This window comes from Sciurus vulgaris (assembly GCF_902686455.1).
Source record: "Sciurus vulgaris genome assembly, chromosome: 16".
Lineage (NCBI taxonomy): Eukaryota > Metazoa > Chordata > Mammalia > Rodentia > Sciuridae > Sciurus > Sciurus vulgaris.
In genome coordinates this window covers 4430517-4453886 of record NC_136477.1, presented here as the reverse complement: position 1 = coordinate 4453886, position 23370 = coordinate 4430517, and the positions used below count along the sequence as shown (strand labels likewise).

The window sequence follows — 23370 nt, the reverse complement described above, 5'->3', positions numbered from 1 at the left end:
CCAGAAGCACACCCCCACTGAGCTCCATCCCCAGACATTTTAATGTTTTTATTTTGAGACAGGGTCTCACTAAGTAGCACAAGCCGGCCTTGACCTTGCCATCCTCCTGCCTCAGCCTCCCAAGTCTCTGGGATGACAGGTGTGGCCACGGCACCCAGATCCTTATGCCACTTAAGACAACCCGTTCTCACCAGAACTAGCTTACTTCCAAAGCCCAGAGCTTGTCCCTCCTTAGGGGGTGCTCCCATGGACCTGATAGCCTTCCACAAGGTCCCACCTCTTAAAAGTCCCACCACCTGCACATTGCCACCCGGGGGATCTTGTGTATGGCTGTTCCAGGGACACATGCAGACCATATCCAGAACCATGAAAGGCCAGTATGACGAAGCCGTCTGGAAAACTGTCATTGGTGGTGCTCTGCTTTGGTTGAGTGTCCCCGCAAAGCTCGGTCCCCAGTCCAGGGTGCTGTGGGGAGGTAGCCTCGTGAAGGGATGCTGGGTCATTGGGGCATACCTTCAGAGGGGAGATTGGGGCCCAGAGCCCTTGCTCTCTTCCTGCCTGCCAAGAACTGAACCCTGCTTCTAAACAGGCACATTCTTGTGAGCAGCTTTCTCTACCACAGGCTCCCCACGACTTACTGGCTCAACACAGGCTCAAAAGCAAGGCGCCAACCAGCCAGGAACCAAAATCTCCAAAACCATGAGGCAAAACAAAGTGCTCCTCTCTCCATCACCTCGGGTATTTTGCTCAGTAATGGAAGGTTGCCCAGCACAGGTTGGGGAAAAGTCGCCTGCGAGAAATCAAAGCCTCAGGCTTGCCTGACATGGGAGGGGAGGGGACCCCCCCCCCCCGCCACGGGCCTGCGCACGAGGAAGCAGGGTCCCCACCACAGAGTGTTGATTTGTTCACCTCTGGCGACCAGAACCCAGAACTGGCAACATGCAGCGAGCGGGTCTCAAGGACACGATGGAATAAAAGCACCATGACGTTGAGCGGGCGGATGCGGCAGCAGTGATGTCACGTGAATCCCAGAGTCTTAGGAGATCTAGAAGCTTCTGCCCTTTCCATCTTGGAACCCTGAGTGACCATGCTAAGAAGCTAGTCATCCGCTGGGAGAGGACGGGTGGACAGGGAAGCCCCGGGGGTGAAAGTCACAAGAAGGAGGCTGAAGGTTCTGCCAGCCCCAGCGCCGAGAGGGGAAGCCGCTGCCCCATGGAGCCCTGTCTGGCCACTCGCAGAACTGGGGGCAAATAAGAGTTCTGGCTTTAGGTCACTACATTTTGAGGTCATTTGTTATGCCCAGGAGGTAATGGAAAGCCCTCCCAGACCCTTTTCTGTAACCGTACAGACTGGTAAATGGACAGATGGACAGATGGATGAGCATTTGAATGGGTAGATAGAATGGGGGGTGGCTAGAGTGGAGGAGGGGTTGGCTAAGAGGATCCATAGCTGGGTGGAGGATAGATTGACAAGTAGGGGGCAGGAGGCTGTGTGAGTCAATGGGTGGATGGATGGACGGATGGATGAGTGAATGGATGGACAGATGGACGGATGGACGGACAGATGGGTGGATGGATGGATGGATGGACAGATGGAAGGACAGACAGATGAGTGAATGGACAGATGAGTGAATGAATGGATGGGTGTGTGGTTGGGGGCATGGGTGCCTGAGTTGATGGGTGGATGGCCATGCAGTTGGATGGACAGGCAGACAGATGAAGGAGTGGACGGACAGGTGATGAATGGAGGAATATGCACATATGCTCTAAATAGAATGCTTCACTTAGCAGCAATTTTGGGCTAAAAATAATGAGTAACTCATATTCTAGCCAACCATTGGAGGGTGCACCTCAACTTCAGGTTGAAACTGTGCCACTCAGAGCTACTGAGGGCACTTCCACGTGTACCCCAGATGTCTCTAACCCAGAGGAGGCGATGGATTGTCATGTTATCATTGTCCTGATGACGAGTCCCCTGCGATCATCCTTCATTCCCCAGAGGAAGCCAGTGGACACGCCCTGTGGCCTTGGCCAGTGTGTCCACCCTGTGGACACTCTGCCAGAAGCACCCAATGCAGGGGGTACCACGCGTCCCTGAACACCCGGCCATTCCTGCTCCTCATCCTGGGGATGGTCGCGGCTCCTTGTGGCCCTCTGCTCTGCTGCCAACTCAGTGGAAACTCATTGGGAGTCTTGCTGGGACCCCCCTGGGTTGGTAGATCCGACTGGACAGCACAGGCATCTTGACAGCCTGGAGCCTTCGGGTCGAGCTCCCTTCAACTGAGGTCTTTGTCGATGTTTCTCTAAACGCCGTGATTCCTGTGCCGTTAGTGAACGCTTTCTCCCTTTTTCCTTCTTCCACATTAAACGTTTCAAGCTTTCCACACCCGGGTGTGAAGTCCTGGTGCTAATTAACAAAATTCCCACACTCATCCTTGGAGACACCACGGCTGCCTAAGTGCTAAGGAGGAGGGGGAGGAAGAAGAGAGCAGAGGAAAGGAGCAGGCAGGCGCCCGGGAGGGGACGCTCCTCCCCAGCCCGGCCTCTGCAAGAGGCAGCCTCCTCCTGCGTCCCAGCTGCCCACCTGGACTCTGCGCTCGGGTCCTGTGGAAGCCGGCTTCGCTCTCTGAAAACTCCCCCGTTCTGCTTTTCTTAGTTTGTTGCCCTAGAAGCGACATAGAGTGAACCCCATTTCTACACAGGCGAGTACCCGGGAGCGTGGTGGACGCGGGGGGCCTGGTGGCTCCCTGGTGGGGCGCCCTCACCCTGCACCCCGGCCTCCACCGCTCCAGCTCCCGCCCCTCACGTCGACCCCAAGGCCTCCTCGGGCTGCCGGGTGTGTCCTGGGGGAGCAGCATGGTCCGGAGAGCTGCCGGATCAGACGAGCGCCTGGGCACTCTGCTTTCCTGCCTGGACGCCTCTGCGTGTTCAGATTAAGTTTCTAGTGATTTCCTCATCACGTCTGGATTCCATCCCGGAGCCCACAGGTAGTGGTCTTCGCATGGATCCCTGGGCCGTGGCGTGGCTGATGGCCCAGGGTGGGCCTGCCTTGTAAATACCCGCTAAGCATTTTTAAGCCCAGGCATTCTGAATCATGGTAACTTACGCCTGACATGAAACCTCCCCCAACTGCTTTCGAGTGTGCAGTTCACTGGCACGACGCACCCGGGCCACCCTTCCTGCCGCCCATCTCCAGAGCTTTCTCCCACCTGTGCAGAAACTGTCCAACATGCTGCGTGCCCTCTCGCCAGCCCCGTGCCCAACCTTCCACTTTCTGCCTCTGTGGATCTGGGGACTCCAGGACCTCCCGTGAGTAGCATCACCAAGATTCGTCCCTTTGTGACTGTCTTATGTCACTGCAAATGTGCCCAGTGTTCATCCATGCCTTTGGTCTTTTTTTGGTTTGGGGTTTACTTTTCCAGGTGGGGACCTTATGTGGGCCAGGCTGGCCTCAAACTCCAGGCCTCAACCCATCCTCCTGCCTTGGCCTCCCAAGTAGCCAGGACTGCAGGCATAAGCCATCCCATGCATCCAGAAGTTAGAATTGCTCCATGACAAAGACTTAGCTAACCCTAACAATGCTTTTCACTTTAAGCTTTCTGATATCTGGTACTAATATGGTTAAATCAGCTTTCTTTCTATTTCCTTCCTTTAACTGGTAACTTGTTAAATCATTTTTTTTTCTTTTTGCTTCCATGTAGTAACACATTGCTGGATTTTAATTTTTATCCAGCCTGAAATGCCTGTCCTGTATCTGCAGCATTTAGACCAGGACTGTCCAATAGAAATGCAATATGAGCCATTTACATATTTTGAATTTTTCTAAAAGTCACAATTAAACAGTGTTTAATGTGGTGAAATGAATATTAATAATATATTTTATTTAATAACCCTCATAGCACATCTAAAATATTATTGTTTCAAAATGTAACCCATATGCAGCTATTGATAAGATATGTTACATTCTTTCTTTTTCCTATAAGGTCTTCCAATTCTGGAGTCCATTTTGACAGCACATGTCCATCGGGAAGGTCCAGTCCAGGAGCCCCACAGCAACATACGGTGGCCCTACTGACGCGCACAGGCCATTTGCCTTCATTCTAATCTCCTGTAAATACGGGTTTGTTTTAGTTGTTTGTCATTCCGTGTATCTATTTCTTGCCTCCCTTGTTCTGGGTTATTCTCCTCTCGTTTCAGTTTTTTCTCCTGCTTTAGAAATTATGCCGTCTATTCCTTTTCTTCTGGGAATTTCTTTAGAAATGTTAGTTTTATACACTAAATCTATAAAAAAATCTACCGCCACTACATCTCCTCCGCCTCCCAAGGCCTGAGACCAGGTCTGAGCATATCCGCTCTCGCCCCCTGCAGGCCCTTCTCCGCACAGCAGCCGGGCGCTGCTCTGCGGGCTGCGGGCACTTTCCACAGGTCTTCACAGAACCCCAAAGCCGCTGGCACAGCGGCCTCTCAACCGCGACTCCCCAAGGGAAATACTACTCCTCTGAATTCGAACACCATAGCAGTTTGCTAGTTTTTGAAGTGTGTGTGTGTGTGTGTGTGTGTGTGTGTGTGTGTGTGTTTTATTGGTTTTTGTTTGTTTGTTTGTTTGTTTTTTGACTTTTTGTTTTGTTTTGCTTGGGGTTTTGGTACCAGGGATTGAACCCAGGGGCGCTCAAACCATCCGGTCACATCTCTGGCCCTTTTTTATATTATTATTTTGAGACAGGGTCTTGCTAAGTTGCTTAGAGCCTCCCTAAATTGCTGAGGCTGGCTTTGAACTTGCAATCCTCCTGCCTCAGTCTCCAGAGTCACTGGGATTACAGGTGTGCGCCCCCACGCCTGGCTTGGATTGTGATCTCATGCAATAATATTTCGTTATCTTGCTTCTTGCACCCAACAGTGTGAGGCCCATCCTCGTGTGTGGAAGCAAATGGCAGCACTGTGTTCCTTTTGATTGCTGTGTAGTATTTCATCTGTTTATTGGCACCACTGAGTTGGACATTTGCATTCTTTCCACTTGAAGTGATACTAACTGATTTTGAAATGATAAGCAGGCTTGCCAGTTTAAAATAAAATCATAATCGTGCGTCGTCTGTGATAGGTCATCCTTCCTATATACTACTGGTGCTCGCTGATGTTTCCATGAGAACCTTGGCATGTGCGTTCAGGAATGAAAACGGTGCTTCCACGCACGTGTCTCTGGGGACCTTGCATGTTGAGTGTGTCTCCGGGGGCGGATCACCTTCACCTCGGGGGTATTACCAGGTTTCCAAGGCAGTCGTCACTGCGTCACCTCCAGTCACGTGGGAACCTCTGCTGCTCCACGCTTCACCAACCCTCGTTACTGACAGACCCCCAGTTTTACTGAGGTCTAATTAACACATAAAATTGTAGGTTTTCAAGTGCATGATTAACGCACAGGCACACTGTGAAATGCTCACCACGATCAAGTCGCCAAATCACCTGTCATCTTAGGTCGTGCGGTTGTTGCGGGGCTGAATGGGTAAGGTCTGCTCTCAGCTGCCTCCAGGTGGAGCACAGGGTCCTGCCCTGCAGCCCACCCCAGCCTCTATTGGTCCTGCAGGTCGGAACTGCGTCCCTGCCGTCCCTGCCGCGGACTTTGCGGACTTTGCGCGCTCCCGCACACCCCGGCCCTGGCGCCGGCCTCCTGCTCTTGGCTCCTGTGAGGCCGACGTGTTTAGATTCCGCGCAGTGAGGGGTCCTGCGGTGTGATCTGCCTGTGTCTGGCTCGTCTCACTCAGCACGACGTCCTCCAGATTCAACCTCGTTGTCACAAAGGACAGGACTTCGTCCCAGCAACTTAGCGAGGCCCAGAGCCACTTAGGGAGATCCTATCTCAAAATTTAAAAATATATAAAATAGGGTGAGAACGTGGCTCAGGGGTTAAGCACCCCTGGTTCGATCCCCTTCAGTTTCGAAGCCGCGCAGCCTTCGGCTGCTGTACCACAGTTCCTTTAGTTCCTCCCTCCCAGGGCGCTCGCTGCTCCCGTGGCTTAGCCAGGCATAAGGGAAGCTCCCTTGCTCTCCATCTGCATTCCCTGCTGAGTGTGGCTGAGCATGATTTCATACACTTGCTAGTTATTTGGATCTTCTTTTGAGAAGTGTCTATCCCTGTCTTTTGCCGATGTTTGAATTGAGTTACTCCTTTGCTTAGATATTGAGTTATATGATCATATGAGCTCCTAACCTATTTTGGATATTGACCCGTGGCCTTTTAATTTTGCTGATTGTTTTCTTTGCTGAAAAGAAGTTTTTTGGTTTGTTGTAATCACGATGGTTAATTTTGCTTTTGTCACTTGCGCTCTTGGTGTTAAATCCAAAAAATGATTGTCAGGACCAATGTCACAGAGTTTCCCCCTAGAGTTTCTTCTAGGGGTTTTATGGTTTCAGGTCTTATGTTTAAGTCTTTAGTCCATTTTTAGTTGTTTTTTGAGACAAGGTCTTACTCTGTTGGCCATCCTGGCCTTGAACTCCTGGGCTGAAGTGATTCTCCTGCTTCAGCCTCCTGAGTAGCTGTGACTATTGGTGTGTGCCACCATGTCTGGATTGAGTTTATTTTTATGTGAAAGAGGTAAAGGTCGATTTTCATTATTCAGCATGTGGATATCCAGTTTTCTCAGCGCCATTTGTTAAAGAGACATTTCTTTCTTTAGTGTATGTTCTTGCCGCCTTTGTTGGAAATCAGTCAGCTAAAGTCACACAGATTTATTTCTGGGTTCTTTACTCTGTTCCATTGGGCTACATTTTTTTTATGCTACTACCATACTTTTTTGATTATTATAGGTTTGCAATAAATTACAACATCAGGAATATGGTGGCTCCAAGTTTGTTCTTCTTAATCACAATTGCTTTGATTATTCAGGTCTTCTGTGGTTTCATAAGAATCTTAAGATTGCTTTCTTTTTAACTTACATCAAAAATATTCCTGAAGTTTTGATAAGGATTGCATTGTATCTATAGATTAGTTTGGACAGTTTAATTAATTCTCCTAATCCATGAACATGGGATATCTTTTCATTAATTTGTTTCTCCTACAATTGCTTTGGTCAGCGTTTTGCAGTTTTTGGTGTTTAGATAGTATTTCCTCCTTGATCTGGAATTATATCATTGGCTCTCCTAGGTCTCCATCTTGACAGCTGCAGATCTTGGGATTTCTTAGCTTTTATACTCATGTGATCTAATTCCTTTGTTGAGAGAGAGAAAGAGATAGCTATCTATCTACATCTGTATCTACATATCTTTATCCATATGTACATCCTATTCATTCTATTTCTCTAGCGAACACTGATAATGCATTGACAAAATACAATGCCATCTAGAAAAGCAAAGAAACTGAAAATCTCACAGGACACCTCTCAAGGAAGGTGCTAACAAATCATTTGCAAATGTCTGAGAATCTCCTGGGGTTCTTTGCCAATGGGTCTTGGAAGATGCTGGCTAAATCCATGGTTATTCTAGAAGAAGCTAGCAGATTGCATGGGACGTTTCATCAGCTGTGCCGAAGAATCCTAGTGTAACTGGAAGCCATGAGACTGCATCCTTGGAGAATGCTAATGGGTTATTTGTATAAGCTTTTCGGTTCTGAGGATTACCGTCAGTCCTACTTGTTATCCCTTAACTCCCTGATCTCATGTGGTAGGTCAGACTCAGGTCTGACGGAGGGATTCAGAGAAAGCTGTGGCTCCCTGGCAGAACTCTCATCAGCCAAGTAGCCCTAAGAGGATCCCTGGGGCTGACAAACACCCTTCAGTGCAACACATTCCCGAAACTTTAGAAGAACCCTTAAGGACAGTTTTGCCCCACAATCCAAAGAGACCTTAGAGATATAGGTAGTTCCCCTCTGGAGGTATCCTCTCTGAAGTTAGTGAAGGAAAATGGCAGAATATAGGGTGCATTACTACAAACTCTTCTCCCCCCTCTTTTTTTTAACTGCCACCAATGCATGTCTACTTGAAGGTACTGGAACTAGGATCAGATAAGCCTACAGCTGACTGTGAGAAAATAATACAAAATTAAAAGTAAGGAAACAAGCCCTGTGGATACCATACAGTATGTTTTAGCATATTCCAAGATTGAAACCATTTGGGTCATTTACCAGCTTTTCTGTAAAATTGGCAGGAGATAACATAGGAATTTTACTGTTTTGCATGACTCAGATGTAATGGTGCAGTTGTAAGATGTCCAAACTAACATTGTTATGATTCCAAATTCCTAACGGATGCATCTTTATCTTTTTCCAATCCCATTGGGAGCTATTGTATGGAGCAGGTGTTACCCAAATAAATTGATAAGCAACGTGGCCTTGTAATTGTTGTCTGGCCTTAAGACTCTGTATCTGATCACCTAAGCTCATTACAGTAGCTTCTAAAGCATTTGACTTAGCTTTAAGTTCATCATCATTATCCTCCTGATCTTGAAAGGCTCTTGAAGTATTTTGTGCCAAAGCCCTGGTGATGGGGAGCGCTATCTACCCATTTCCTTCCTTTTTTATTTTTTAAATTTTTAAATCAGCTACCTGTCCTTTGTCCTGGTCTCATCCCCACTCTGAGTAAGGGACCCTTTCCTGCCCTACGGGAAACGAGTGGAGACTGCTCTGGATGCCTCAGGATGAGAGGAGGTGACGTGGGACAAGCAGTTTGGGATTTTATTTTAGGAAAGTTTTGGGTCCGTGGCAAAATTCTGGTTAGGAGAAAGTTGTGATTTCATCTGAGAGGTGAGGGCTTCATCGAGAGAAGCAAAGACATGAGTACTGGATTGAGATTCATACAAAATAAACGAATGTGATGATGTTGTTGATGATGATGATGATGATGATAGAGACCAGCATTTTTTTAAACCAGGAAGTGAAGGGCTAAACAGTTATTCCCTTGACAAGGTCAGTGGTGATATGACTTCTATTTGGGAATATAAATCTTTAAGTTTATTAGTTACCTCGTCAGAGTTGTCAGAAATGCAAACACAACACTTAGTTTTCATAATGTCATAGATGTCCCGTGAGATGTAATCAAGATATCTAATGTCATCTGATTTTTGTAAAATACCTACTTATTGGCATCTCCTCTGTGTTTAGTGGAGACCCCTTTATAGCTGTCACTTAGGGCTAGATAATCACACTAGCAAACACAGATTTAAGTCTGTCTATGTAGGAGGTTAGGGATATTTTTAATCTTTGGGTTTTGGTTTTAATCAGCCAGCCGGCCAGTTTCACCAGTCTTAAAGTAGGAGTACTGGGTTTTCACTTTTATGTCTATAACTCTACAGATATTTACCTCCTTGCAGCTGTTTGGGGAGGAGGCGCCCACCTGCTGGCCCGCGAAGCCTCCTCCTCGCCCTTACGCACAAGCGCCCGGGCTGCGCTTGCACCGCGGCCCAGCAACCTCTCGCAGGTGAGGCGTAGGACGACTGAGCACGCGGGAACGTGGGGCTGGGGGTGGGGCGCTCTTTGCACTTCAACCCGCCAGACCTGCACTTGGACCAGGAAGATCCACCGGTATCTTGTCCCCCAAGGCAAAGAGAGGCCTTAACCATCCTGGAAGGCAGAGGTGGTGTTGGCACCAAGGCGTCTACAAGGCAAAGAGAGGCAAGCAAGCAAGCAAGCAAGGAAGCATCGCTAATGAAAAATAAAGAAGCTGTTCATTCCCGGTCCGCCTCCGATTCCTTCCCGTGCTCTCGTTGCTGCAGGCGGCAACACTGCTCCTTCCACGGGGGTCAGTATTCGTTCTGGAAGTTAATTTTACATCCTGTTTGTTCTACAGGTGAGGGCCCATCGTCTTAAATTAACTCGTGTTGTTATACTGGAAGTTGCACTTTGGTAAGGTGAAAGGAGCAGACTCGGATGTCTGACGAATAAATGACAAGCCCCTAGTGGACCGCAAGCCAAAAAGACATGTGTCCCGAGCTCCGCACCAAGGAGATAAGACACCATCTGGACCAGAATTGGAAACAAGCCAAGAAAAAGGGTATATAAACTCCCCTCTCAGAGGCTCCTGGCTCAGCCCAGATCCCCTGATGAGTCCACGTCAGCCAGGTTCCAGCCCCACCGACCATCCGTCCTCCGAGACTCCGCTGCTCTGACGGCTTCGTGGTCCGCGGAGGCTGCCCGACCTCGATTCCCAGACCATCAGCCCGAGGGAGCTCCGAGGCCAGCCGCCGTCTGCTCTCGGGGTCGGCGGACCCGACAAGGCAGAGAGGACTTTGGACTATTTGATTGAGGTGTGTTTATTTGCCATTCGATTTGATTGATGTGTGATATTAGAAAGATTAAGGTTTGTGTTATCCCGAGTGTATCAAATAAAGCCAATTTGTTTGGAACCAAATTCTAGTCACTCGCCTCTCTGCCGCTGGCGACATAAGGCAGTAACAGACAATAGTTATAAAGTTCACAAGGAAAATACAAAATGCAATTAACAAGAGGAAGAACATAACCAGTTCATGTAGTAGCTATGAACCAAGACGCGTGATTTTTATAGATTCAAACCTGTACTTCGAACTTTAGTTTGAAGAACACCACCTTGGTAAATGTTTTTGTAAACCTTATATTTTAAAAGTTTTGCACACTTAGAAGATATGAATACATCTAGTATACAAAGAAGCCAGTAACAGCTCCACAATTATACTGATGTCCCTATATTAACCAAGTTTAGCTTTTAAAGAAGAATTTTGAATCTATAGTGTACTATAGTATAGTATTCTAAAATAACAATTGTTGTTTAAACAGAGTTGTACAGACCCTAATTCCTTTAAGACCAGTTTCTCTAAACAATAAAATTTAGCAGACATAAGAAATCATCTTGATAGATAAGAGTAGATTAATGTTTAAAGAAATCCTTTAACACATAGAGGATTAAACTTTGATTTATATCAGTACGTTAATATTTTACCTTAGGAGGAAGACTTAAGTAACTGTAACTGATTGTGTTAATTATATATAACCAATTTAGTTGCACACGAACTTTTTGAGATTTACCCTCCACAGACTTTCTATAAGTTACTTGGACATTTTGCAACTTTTTACTTTATCACACAAAAGACTTCACATCCAGAAACATTTCTCTTTCCTTTTATTTTTTTGTATGAAGATATATTTTTATACCTAGAATTCTCTTATGTCTCTTTCCTAGCTGTTGTCCCCTATTTAAATTTACATTTTGAAACAATTCTCTATGAAATTTTTGAATTTAGACAAATTACTCCACTTTGATAAGATGAAATACTTTGTTTCTTATGGTACTTTAATTAAAGTCCAACTAAAACCTTCTGTAATTTTTGTATATAAAATTACATCTGATGGAATTTTAATTCCCAGTAACCTTGTTTTTAGTGAGGACACAGAAACAAAGCAATATCAAACTTTTTCCACTTACCAATGTATGAAAACACACTTAATGTTTAAATATATTTGTAGAATTTAAGAAGTCAAGGGTAGCTGGGTGCATGGTGCATGCCTATAATCCCAGCAGCTCGGAAGACTAAGACAGGAGAATCATGAGTTCAAAGCCAGCCTCATCAATGACAAGATGCTCAGCAAGTCAGTGAGACCCTGTCTCTAAATAAATACAAAAATAGGGCTGGGGGTGTGCCTCAGTGGTTGAGTGCCCCTGAGTTCAATTCTTGGCACACCCCCCAAAAAAAGAAGTCGAAAGTATTTGATTTTATATCTAGCAATTGATGTTTACACTTTAACTTTGTAAATTAATCAGATTTTTAAACTTGTTTAACAAACACATTTATGAAGATTGATCCCATTTCTGTTAAATCTAATTTACTTAGTTTTAATTGTAAAAATCAAGATATCAGACAATGATATCCTAGAAGAAATGGATATTACATTTTAGACATTTTGTAGAAACCAGTACTTTACTAATTGTCTGACCACCTAGAAAAACTTGTGAGTTAATAATTTTAAGGACATCTTTACTCTCATTTGTTTACTTAATTTAAATCAGACCTTATTTTTAAGTCTTGTGAACTGAAAGATATTTGGATCCATTTTTATTTAAATTTTAATCTAGGAGCACTTATCCATATATCAATTTTGATACCATATACATGATACATAGACACACACACATATGTAGAGAATACCACAATACACAGGTGTGCACACATACATAGAACAGATAGGAAACAAAGAACTTGCAACATTTTGTAGGTAGACCTACAACACTACAGATATTTATTAAAGGCTCTATTAGACTTAACCTGCTCGAAAGTTAAACAGAGCCTATCAGACTTTTATATTATCACTTAAATATAAGGCAGGCCTACACAGTTGGATATGCCAGGTGTAGAGTCTGACAGTCATGGTGGATACTGAAATCGAAGGCTCAGATGGTGACTTGTCCTCGACCGCTATCAGACTTATCCCCAACACCACCACGTCTATGGCCTTCTTTTGGATCTTTGTAAAAGGAGATATTTTGATGTATTTGAGAGTCCATCCTTGAAAAATTGGCTTTTGAACAAAGACAGACTGCAAAAACCTCTATAGTTAGATCAAATGAGACTGATCAGAAAAATCTATTAATTTAGGTGTGCAGAATCAAATGTGTTACCATAAAACCATGAGCTCAAGAATACAGAATTTTTAAAATTTATTTTTTATTGTAAACAAATGGGATACATGTTGTTTCTGTTTGTACATGGAGTAACAGCACACCATATGCATAATCACACATTTACATAGGGTAATGTTTGATTCATTCTGTTATTTTTTCCTTCCCCCCACCCCTCCCACCCCTCTTTTCCCTCTATACAGTCCCTCCTTCCTCCATTCTTGCCCCCCTCCCACCCCCCATTATGTGTCATCATCCGCTTATCAGTGAGATCATTCGTCTTTTGGATTTTTGAGATTGGCTTATCTCACTTAGCATGATATTCTCCAATTTCATCCATTTGCCTGCAAATGCCATAATTTTATCATTCTTTATAGCTGAGTAATATTCCATTGTGTGTTTCTTTATCCATTCATCAATTGAAGGACATCTAGGTTGGTTCCACAGTCTGGCTATTGTGAATTGAGCAGCTATGAACATTGATGTGGCTGTATCTCAAGAATACAGAATTTTTAAAAACAGGAGTTCTAAAATAAGATGGCTATAATTACTCTAGTAAGGGAACATATAGAACCTTTATATCAGATCAGAGTGTACCTTTTTTCTTTATTTTTTTTTGTTCTTTTTAGTTATACATGACAGTAGACTGTATTTTGACATATTATATATACATGGGGTATGACTTTTCATTTCTGTAATTGTACATGATGTGGAGTTACACTGGTCCGGTATTCATATATAAACATAGGAAAGTTATTCCTGATTCATTTCACTGTCTTTCCTATTTCCATTCCCCCTCCCTTCCCTTTATTTCCCTTTGTTAATCCAGTGAACTACACCTATCATCTGTAACGTTAATGGGGAGCATAAGAAAGGGAGGCTAGTGTGAAAACCAAAATATCTCGATTTCGTTACGTCTAGTCACACAATTTTTGAAATTACAATTAGTAAACTGTACAAAATATTGATCACTGTCCATTTTGCAATACAGTTTTCCTTGCTAATAATACATAAGGAGACTGGACACACACCTGCAAACCATAACATGAGTTAGTGGTACGATTACTGGTTAGATCTGCAAGCAATTGACTAGTAAAGTTAACAAGATCCAAAGCAGCAGTTAGACACCATAAATCCTTCTGAATAACTCCTGAACTTGTGGTCAAGATATTACTAACAGTTTTCAAGATGGCAGAACAGAGGAGGTGCTTTCCGGGCTACTCCAGGGAGTGAAACCAAGAAAGCAGACAGGCAGCTTCTCAACAAGTTGGGTGAGCAAAAAAACGTGGGGGACTTTACTGGAATTTAAAACTGGACATTCAAAGCAGATCAGGGACTCAGGAGGTTGGATATAATAAAACAAGGAAGAAATCCCCAGCAGCACAGCCACTACCACAGCGGGGCTGGAAGGACCAGCCAGAGGTCCCTCCACGAGCTTAGTGGAGGGATAAGGGGATTAAAGGAACCCAAATTTGGGGGAGGTCTGAGACATGTCGGGGTACAGCATTTAGAGATCAAGACATTGCCTGGCAAACCTGAAAGATGCACTGCACAATATCTGTGTGCAGGGAAAGAAGCCGCCATCTCTCCAGGCAGCAGACAGAGGATAAAGGAAGGAGCCACTCTGCAGCTGCAGTGCAGGAGCTGGCAGCTGAGGGGCCAGCCAATTCCTGGCAAATCCGTGTTTGACCCAAAATACAGGCCCAGTAAACACACACTTCATGACATAGAGTGTGCTTAAGTGACCAGGAGAAAATTAAATATGGAGAGAGGTTTACACAGGGGACAACTGGTCGTGGAAACCCACCCAGCTCTACCCCTCTCCCTCGCAGGACCCACTGGGAGAGACACATCTGGCTGGGAACTCGGAAGAGTCGGGGCAGGAGAGATTGTTTGGAGACTGAACCCAAGACCAGGAAATGTGGGGTCCACAGGTGAGGTAGGGGACTAAGTGTTGGGTCCCCCACCACATGAGTGAAATCCAGGGGAGATCCTGGGATATAGTCTTCCAGCATGGACCAGCAAGTACTGGGTGCTGGAGGTGCGCTGATTTAAAATCTCCAGACCACCTGGCATTCAGCAAAGAGCCTGGAGCCCCCCTAAGCCTAAACCCTGCCTCCAGGAATTCCACCTGCAGATTACTTTTCTCACCCAGCAATCCAGAGGTGGGGCATTGTGTGCCACTAAAACTGCTGAGGAGGGAAGCTGCACATTTTCTGAACTCCAACACGAAGAATTCTTTAACTTGTCACCAAAATCCTTTTTTAAATTCTTTTTCTCTGTTTGTGACCTTAATGGTACATGGATATTTATACATATTTATATTTTTTCTCATTTCTAGCATTTTTGAAGTCAGCTATTTCTCATGGATTAGTTTTTTGTGAACTAAGATGTTTGATTAGCATATTTTAATTTTGATTTGTATTCTCTAATTTTAATTTTTCATTTTTCTAAATTTTTACTTTACATATACTTTTTTCTCCTGTTTCCCTTGATTTTCTCTTTTCTTCTGCTAACAATCTCTATTGTTCTCTTTCACTCTTCCTTTTAATTTTTCACTTCTTCTCTCCTCCTCTCTCCTCCTCATAATTATCAAATCCTATATCACTTCTGTTCTCTCTCTCCCCACCATTTGAAATTATAAACCCTTTGGGAAACTTACTCTTTTTATTGTAGGCACTAACTGATTATATCATATTTGTTTATTGTGATAATTAACATTGTAGATGGACATCATAGTAGGAAGTATTTGGTTTAATGCTGTATATTGTTTGCAATGGTTGTTGTTATTATTTGTCTCCCCATAAACAGTGAGGTACTAGAAACCTTCAGGGATATCATAAGTCCCCAGGATAGAAACTCTACTGCCTCAGATCCATAACTGTTAGATGTGTAAACACACAAGCAACATGAAAAAGCAAGGGAACAAATTGCCCCAAACAAACCAAGATACTCCAATAACAGAATCCATCAACACCACAGTGGAAGAAATGTCAGAGGAGGCATTTAGAATGTACTTAGTTAAATTGATCAGTAAAGGATGGTTATAAGGAATGAAATCAGAGAGAAATACAGGAAATGAAAGATCACTTCACCATGTACTTGTGTTTTGTGTAACTGTTGAAGTGCAATGATGTATAAAAAAGTGAATTCACCTGTTTTTAACAATAAAACATTGATAAAAGATGAAAAAAAGATCACTTCAATAAAGAGGCAGAGATTCTTAAAAAAAAAAAAAATAAGCAGAAATTCTGGAAATGAAGGAATCAGTAAACCAAATTAAAAATCCAGTAGAAAGCATTACCAATAGATTATACCATTTGGAAAACAGAACCTCAGGCAATGAAGACAAAATATACAATCTTGAAAAGAGTTGACCACGGAGAGAAGATGTTAAGAAACCATGAACAGAATTTCCAAGAACTTTTGAGTAACATGAAAAGATCAAATTTAAGATTTATCAGGATAGATGAAGTGTGGAGATACAACCAAAGGAATGCACAATTTTTTCAATGAAATAATATCAGAAAATTTCTCCAACCTGAAGAATGAAATGGAAAATCAAATGCAAGAGTCTTACATGACCCCAAATGTGCAAAATTACAACAGACCCACACCAAGGCACATTATAATGAAAATGCCTAACATACAGAATAAGGATAGAATTTTAAAGACTGCAAGAGAAAAATATCAGATTACATACAGAGGAATACCAATTCAGATCTCAGCTGATTTCTCAGCCCAGACCCTTGAAGCTAGGAGGTCCTGGAATAGCATATGCCAAGCTCCGAAAGAAAATGGATGCCAACCAAGAATTCTATATCCAGGAAAATTAAGCTTCAGATCTGAAGATGAAACAAAAACTCTCCATGATAAACAAAATTTAAATGAATTTGCAACCATAAAGCTTTCACTACAGAACATTTTCAACAAAATATTCCATGAAGATAAGATGAAAAAATTGAAAATCAGCAAAGGGAGGAACTATACTAAAGGAATAGTCAATCAAAGGAGAATCTAATTTAAATTAAAAATTAGAAATAAACCCAAATGACTGGGAATAAATCATATCTTAATAATAATCTTGAACATTAATGGCCTAAATTCATCAATCAAAAGACACAGATTGACCTGGCATGGTGGCGCATGTCTGTAATCCCAGCAGCTCAGGAGGCTGAGGCTGGAGGATTGCAAGTTCAAAGCCAGCCTCAGCAAAAGTGAGGCACTAAGCAACTCAGTGAGACCCTGTCTCTAAATAAAATACAAATTAGGGCTGGGGGTGTGGCTCAGTGGTTAAGTGCCCCTGAGTTCAATCCCCAAAAAAATCCCCCCCCAAAAAAAGATACAGACTGACAGATTGAATTAAAAAACCAGACCCAACAATATGCTGTCTCCAAGAGACTCACCTCATAGCAAAGACATCCACAGACGGAAGGTGAAAGGATGGGAAAAAGCATATCCCTCACATAGATTGCAAAAACAAGCAGGGGTTTCCATCCTCATGTCAGATAAAGTGGACTTTAAGTCAATCATAAATATTTATATCCCAAACAATAGAGTATCTATATATATATCAAACAAACCCTCCTCAATTTTAAGAATAAATAGACCACAACACAATAATACTGGGTAACCTTAACATGCCTCTGTCACCACTGGATAGGTCCTCCAAACAAAAACTAAATAAAGAAGCTGTAGAAGTAAAAAATACAACTGATAATTGAGACTTAACAGACATATGTAAAATATTTCATCCATCAATGACTGAATATACTTTCTTCTCAAGAGCACATGGATCCTCCTATAATATAGACCACATGTGTTGGCATACAACTCTAATACTACCTTAATATATTTTTAGCATCTGTAGGGTTATTTTGAAATAGTTTGATTGTTAGCCTAGCTTCTTTCTGATACAAGTACTTTAAGTTATATGTTCAACTGAGTATTGTTCCATCTCAGAGATCCTGATATTTTAAGTTTTTATTATCACTTAGTTCAAAGCACTTTTTGTTTACTTTTCTTGTGCTTTCTTCCTTGACCTCTGAGATATTTATAATTGTGTCATTTATTTTTGAAATAGTTGATATGTGGGGGTGGGATTCTATATATCTTCAGGTGATAGAGTTCTCATATAATAAATCACGCAAGAAACACAGTCTGCATGATTTCAAATTTTAAAAAAAGTAGTGGAAATGCTTCTTACCTCGATTATATTGGTTACACACATGTCCAAACTGATCAAATTGCATACTTAAAATATGTGCATTTTGTTGTACTTCAATTTTGCCTCGATAAAGCTATGGGGGGTATGATATTACTAACAAGCCCTCCAGGAGTCATGAATTCATCATGAGGATGTGCTGAACTAAATCTATGAGACCAGTCCAGGTCATATGACTCAGACTAGAAAAGGTGATGTCTTACAGGAACTACATTAGCTCAATCTAGACATTCAGGAAAAGTCCCCAGTTCTGAAGGGGCGGAAATTGTGCAATAAGGAAACGGTGTGTTTGACAGAGTCCTTACAACTGGAATTAGGAAACCCTGTTTTTAAAACGTTTTTGCAGTTGTAGATGGACACATGCCTTTATTTGTTTATTTTTATCTGGTGCTGAGGATCGAACGCAGCACCTCCACACGTGCGAGGCAAGTGCTCTGCCGCTGACGTACAGCCAGTCCCAGCCCTGGAAACCCTATTTTAACAATAGTTTTATGCATTTTTTTTTCAAATCCCAAGGACTAGAAGCTGTGTCAGCATGAGTCTCACAACAGGATATCTTATATTTCTGGGAGGGTTTTCTGATGAACAGACAAATAGAAGTCTCAGCACTCTGTCCAGAGTAAGCATGAATTAATGAGAGGGAATAAGACGCAGGTCAGATCGAGTCAGTCCAGACAGTTAAAGAATGTGAGAGCCTGAAATCCTCAAGTAAAGATTTTCAGGGTAAAGACGCGTACACATGAGATATTCCATTTTTCTCCCCGTGCCGTCGTGTTTGGGGAGGAACGTGATAAGAAAGCAGTAGCATGCCAGAGCAGACACAACAGCCTGTCTTGGAGGTCCCACCTTGGCCTGAATATAAAACCGACACTTGTTTTCTTTTCTTTGGGTCTCAGATTGGTTTTGGATCTCTGCAAGTCTTGTAAGTCTTGCAAGCCCTGTGAGTTTTGCCAGCCTCTGCAATTTACATTTTGAATGCAAGCCCAGGAGAGAGAACGGGCAGAAGCTAAGACCTAAGGAAAGCTGTGGTTTTAAGCTTGAGAGGCCAAACCTCATCTGTCTCCTAAACTGTGCTTCCTCGGGAGATTGAGTCTCTCAAGGTGTGTCTCCTGCGGAGACCCAGGCAGGTCTCATTGGCAGAATACACAAATTCAGCAAGCTGATGACTTTTGATGAGACGCCCTTGAGCTTTAAGCATTACTGTAAGCATTTGCACATAAATGTTCCTCTGTGAGACCCAGAATTTCCTATGTTTTACACCCAGTGACTGATACTCTGCTGCTGATACCTGCTCCTTATCAGCGATGTCTCATCACCTCTAAGTTTTGATGGTGATCTCTTCTTTTGTCGGGATCTCAAAATTTTTTCAGCCACATATCCCAGGAGATGGAGAAAAATACAGAGACATTTTTAAGCAGATCTGGGGAACAGTGACCCAGAACTAGCTCTGTAAGTTAATCACATAGGGTATGACAATCAGGAAGTTAAATTATAAGGACATTGCAAATTGTTCACAGCTTATGAGTTATCAAGATGTTTCTTTGTGCACTAAAAGTTACAGGGCAAAACCATTTTTGCAGCTATCCTACTGTTGCAGGGCTAGGAACAGCCTGCTGTTATCCTGCTGCACCCAGGAAGCCTGGAACGTCTGATAACTGTTAGCATCAGAGTTGAGTGTCAAGGCTGTTAACATCCTCGCCTTTTTGGCAAGATTTCCCAGACTTGGCTTTTGCTGACACCACAGGATGAGCCCACGATGGGGGGCTCATCGGACTGCTTTGCCCCACAGTCCAAAGAGACCTTAGATGAGTAGCTATTTCCCCTCTGAAGGTACTCTCACTAAAGTTAGTGAAAATGGCAGAGTATAGGGTGTATTACTATCACCCCCCTCATCTGCCTCAGCGGCCACCACCAGGATAACAAAATACAAACAACGGGTGTGACAGCCCAGACAGCTCACAGTGGCCAGCTGCGCACCATCTCCAGCAGTACCAACTGGGAAAAGGCTGTCTCCCCTGGCCAACCGGTCTGTCAGGCTTTCTGCTCCTTCCCTCTCTTGCAGGAAACCTGTGGCCAATTCCTGGTGCCCCTCTCTGTGGCAAATGGATGCGCTTCCATCCACACATTGTGGTTCTGTGTATGGATCAGAGAGTTCCACCCGTTTTCCCCGAACCCCTCAGTTTTTAGAAATATATTTTTAAAACCAGGTGTTAAGATGATAACCTCAGGAGTACCAGAGGTCCCGTGCCAAGGTTCGAGTTCAACGTGGAGGTAGATGAAAACAAGTTGCCTTTCTTGAGCCTCTTAGATATCATGACTGGGGTCCTGTGGCCCAAAAGAATGTGACAAAAAGTGAAAGCAGAAAATTCGTTGGCATAAAATCAGGTGAAAAGAGATGACATTATCAGGTTTTGGGCTATTGGTCGCCCCACTGAGGTTTTTGCCCAAGTCATAATATGAGTGGGTCCCTTGGGGTTCCTATAAGTCTTCATTGTGTGGTCCCTGTGGCCAAATATGCAGTTGGCATTGGTATTGCTGTATTATCTATGTGCATCCCTGTTAGCTTGCACACAATGTGTTCATCCAGCTTTTTGTTTTTTACCATAATGAAATGCCAGAGGGAGGCTAACTTGATAAACAAGGAGGTCGATTTAGCTCACAGTTTGGGAAGTCCAAGGGCATGGCAACCCACCAGCTGGGTTCTGGTGAGGGCCCTCTCAGCCATGTCACACAATGGCAGATGCGATGGCAGGAGAAGTGATCCCATCTCCAGCAAGGAAGTCCAGGAGGGACCGTGTGATGTCTTCTCAAGCCTTCATACCCAACCTGGTCTCACGAGAAATACCTCATCCCTTTCAAGGGAGGCCCCCAGTTGGCCAAGGGCCTCCTGCTTGGCCACCTCTCAGAGGTTCACTCCCTCGTGAGCCCCCCGGGGACATACTAACCCATGCCAAACCATAGCACATGCCACACCCTGCTGGGGGATACACTTAAGCAAGACTGCAAACTTATCTGACTTTTGGGGTGGGGCAGAGGCCCAGCCTTTTTTGTGTGGGGGAGGGGGTGTTACTGGGGATTGAACACAGGGACACTCAACCACTGAGCAGCATCTCCAGTCCTATTTTGTATTTTACTCAGAGACAGGGTCTCACTGAGCTGCTTAGCACCTCACCGTTGATGAGGCTGCCTTTGAACTCAGCAATCCTCCTGCCTCAGCCTCCCGAGCTGCTGGGATTATGGGCATATGCCTCTGCACCTGGCAGCCCAGCCATTTTTAATAGAGCCACTGGAAAGCCCCAAAATGGCATAGAAAATGAGTCCCACTATGACAACAAGAACTTGGGAAAAAATAAGTTCTCCTATGAAGGTTTCTGTTACCCAGATGAATGGTGCCCAGACAGGCCCTGAGAGAGAACACGGATTACGGGCAGAGCACACTTGGCAGCTAGATGTGCAGAACACAGGTCCTCCCAGAACAAGCAGGCGCGTGCCGGTCGTCTCTGGCATCCTGGAAAGGAAGCCTATGGGAATTCAGACTCTCCGCGGGAGGGAGAAGCATCAGTGGGGGCTGCGCAGGCCTGCGTGTGTGCGCATTGCTCCCGAAGAAAGCCTCCAGCTGCGTTTCTGAGCTGCAGTGTGCAGGCTTTGCGTTCAGATGGGCGGAGCCTACATCGTGCCTCACGGGGCTGACCACCAGACCGCACAGCATGGCCTCAGCTCCGCACTGTCCTTGTGAGACACCTCCAGATACATCTCGGGAATTCTGGGCCTGACCCTGTCAGTTGATCTGCCCAAGGCCGTTACCCCGGGACCTCTTTAGGTACCACAGTCTATTTGAAGAACAGCTGACAACTGTTCCTTTCAAAAGGTCCTGACAAAACAGGTCACTTTGGTGGTCACTTGCCTCTGCTATAGATGTCATGGATTGGTTATTAACTGACTTGAAACTCGGAAGGAAATCGAGGCAACAGGTAAGGAGCAACCCACACCTAGGCATTTTGCAAAGGACTGAGTCACAGCTACACTCGGAGGTGTGGACGGACCTCAGAAGAGAACGAGCAAGCAGCCTGCACCTACTGAAGTGCGGGACGGGCCGCACAAACCGTGGCAGGAGAGATGGAAGAGCAGCTGTGTTGGGGAGCTTACTGCCTGTTGGGAGGCTGGACGGAAGCAGGGAACATGTTGCATCACGACCCAGAACCCACACAGGGTGTGCGCACACATACAAAGTCATTGAACTAAATGCATAAGTTGTGCACATTTTACTCTCCATGTACATAATACCTCCATACGTTTAAGATTTTTTTTCTGTACATATTTAAGATGCACTGCACGATGTTTTGATATCCATAGCAGAAGATCGTTATGAACAAATTTACGTATCCATCACTGTGTTAGTCAGCTTTTCATTACGATAACAAAATACCTGAGATAACCTTTTTAAAAAGAGAGGTTTAACTTGGGTCATGGTGTCAGGTTTCAGTCCTCTTAAGGGGCTTGGTTGGGGCCCGTGACAAGGCAGCATATCACAGCAGGGAAGATGTTATGGAGCAAGCTGCTCACCTCACAGCAGTTGAGAGAAAGCAAAAGACCAGCATCCCCAGTGACCTAACCTCCTGCCAGCCCCACTCTTAAAGGTCCCACCACCTCCCAAAAGCACCATATTGGTGAAAAGACCCTTAGCACATGGACCTTTGGGGAACACACAAGATCCAAGCTATTGCAACCACCCCCCATAACTACCCTTTGAGGGGGAGTGTAGAAAAGCGCCTAAAATTTCCTGTATTAAGAAATTTTCAGTGTGCAACACAGTATTCTAAACTATGAACCTCATGCTCTGCAGGAGACCTTTAGACTTGTTCATCATACCTGGTTATAAATTTGTGCCCTTTAACCTACTTCCCACCATTTCTTCCCACCATCCACACTCCCAGTTATCACTCATCTGCTCTTTGTTTTTGGCTTAAAAAACACTCCACATAAAAGCTCAAACAGCATTTTCCTTCCTGTACCTTGGTTTACTTCACTTGGTATAATTTCCTCCAAGGTTGATCCTTCATGTCACAAATGGCAGTATCTCCTTTTTAAAGGCTAAATAATATTCCACTTTGTATGTATATCACAATTTCTTTATTCTTTCCTCTATCAATAGATACTTAGATTGATTCCATATCTTGGCTCTTTTGCATAGTGCTGGGATGAACATAGGAGTGAAGATGTCTGTGAGCTGTTGACTCCATTTCCTCTGGATACATACCAGACAGAAAAATTGCTCGGTCTTATAACAGTTCTGTTTTTAGTTTTCTGAGGAATCTCCATGCTGTTCTGTAATAGCTGTACTAATGTACATTCCACCAATGGTGTGCAAGCATTCCCTTTACACTATATCCTTGTCAATAGTTCTTATTTCTTGTCTTTTTGATGATAGCCAGAATGGAGGAAAGACCTAAATATAAGACTGGAAGTTGCAAAATCTGTTTTTTTTTTTATTTATTTTTATTGTAAACAAATGGGATAGATGTTGTTTCTCTTTGTACATGGAGTAACAGCATACCATTTGCATAATCATACATTT

General features: G+C 44.0%; 1 protein-coding gene across 1 annotated transcript in view; it reads right to left on the bottom strand.

The window, feature by feature from the left end:
• Positions 1-23370, bottom strand: part of TRIP10 (thyroid hormone receptor interactor 10) — a 260809-nt gene that overhangs the window by 72224 nt on the left and 165215 nt on the right. The window lies entirely within an intron of this gene.